Source organism: Panthera uncia, chromosome X (genome assembly GCF_023721935.1).
Source record: "Panthera uncia isolate 11264 chromosome X, Puncia_PCG_1.0, whole genome shotgun sequence".
In the NCBI taxonomy this organism is placed as follows: Eukaryota; Metazoa; Chordata; class Mammalia; order Carnivora; family Felidae; genus Panthera; species Panthera uncia.
Genome location: NC_064817.1, coordinates 79,385,289 through 79,387,252, shown reverse-complemented (window position 1 = coordinate 79,387,252; position 1,964 = coordinate 79,385,289).

Genomic DNA, 1,964 nt, shown 5'->3' with positions numbered 1-1,964 from the left:
ATTGCTGGGTCATAGGGTAGTTCTATTTTTACTTTCTGAGGAACCTCCATACTGTTTTCCAGAGTGGCTGCACCAGCTTGCACTGCCACCAACAATACAAAACAGATCCTCATTCTCTGCATCCTTGCCAACATCTGTTGTTGATTGAGTTGTTAATGTTAGCCATTCCGACAATTGTGAGGAGGTATCTCATCGTGGTTTTCATTTGTATTTGCCTGATGATGAGTGATGTTAAGCATTTTTTCATGTGTCGGTTGGCCATCTGGATGTCTTCCTTAGAGAAGTGTCTCTTCATGTCTTTTACCCATTTCTTCCTCGGATTATTTGTTTTTGGGTGTTGAGTTAGATAAGTTCTTTATAGATTTTGGATACTAACCCTTTATCTGATATGTGATTTGCAAATATCTTCTCCCATTCTGTAGGTTGCCTTTTAGTTTTGCTGATTGTTTCCTTCACTGTGCAGAAGCTTTTTATTTGATGAGGTCCCAGTAGTTCATTTTTGCTTTTGTTTCCCTTGCCTCCAGAGACGTGTTGAGTAAGAAGTTGCTCTGGACAAAATTAAAGAAGTTTTTGCCTGCTTTCTCCTCGAGAATTTTGATGGCTTCCTGTCTTACATTGAGGTCTTTCATCCATTTTGATTTTATTTTTGTGTATGGTATAAGAAAGTAGTCCAGGTTCATTCTTCTGCATGTCGCTGTCCAGTTTTCCCAGCACCACTTGCTGAAAAGTCTGTCTTTATTCCATTGGATATTCTTTCCTGCTTTGTCAAAGATTAGTTGGCCATACATTTGTGGGTCCATTTCTGGGTTCTCTATTCTGTACCACTGATCTGAGTGTCTGTTCTTGTGTCAGTACCATACTGTCTTGATGATTACAGCTTTGTAGTATAACTTGAAGTCTGGGATTGTGATGCCTGCTACTTTGGTTTTCTTCTTCAAGATCGCTTTGGCTATTCGGGGTCTTTTCTTGTTCCATACAAATTTTAGGATTATTTGTTCTAGCTCTGTGAAGAATGCTGGTGTTACTTTAATAGGGACGGCATTGAATATGTAGATTGCTTTGGGTAGTATTTACATTTTAACAATATTGTTCATTCTATCCAGGAGCATGGACTCTTTCTCCATTTTTTTGTGTCTTTTTTCAATTTATTTCATAAGCTTTCTATACATTTCAGTGTATAGATTTTTCACCTCGTTGGTTAGACTTATTCTTAGGTATTCTATGGTTTTCGGTGCAACTGTAAATGGGATCGATTCCTTGATTTCTCTTTCTGTCACTTCATTGTTGGTGTGCAGGAATGCAACCTATTTCTGTGCATTGATTTTATATCCTACAACTTTGCTGAATTCATGAATCAATTCTAGCAGTTTTTTGGTGGGATCCTTAGGGTTTTCCATATAAAGTACCATATCATCTGCAAAGAGTGAAAGTTTGACCACCTCCTGGTCCATTTGGATGCCTTTTATTTCTTTGTGTTGTCTGATTGCAGAGGCTAAGAATTCCAATACTATGTTTAATAACAGTGGTGAGAGTGGACATCCCTGTCTTGTCCCTGACCTTAGGGGGAAAGCTCTCAGTTATTCCCCATTGAGAATGATATTAGCGTTGGGTCTTTCATATATAACTTTTATGATCTCAAGGTATGCCCTTTATATCCCTACTTTCTTGAGGGTTTTTTTTATCAAGAAAGAATGCTGTATTTTGTCAAATGCTTTCTCTGCATCTATTGAGAGGATCATATGGTTCTTGTCCTTTATTTTACTGATGTGATGAATCATGTTAATTGTTTTGCAGATGTTGTACCCATCCTGCATCCCAGGTATAAATCCCACTTGGTCGTGGCAAATAATTTTTTTAATCTATTGTTGGATCCAGTTGGCTAATACCTTGTTGAGGATTTTTGCATCCATATTCATCAGGGAAATCGATCTATAGTTCTCTTTTTTAGTGTGGTCTCTGTCTGG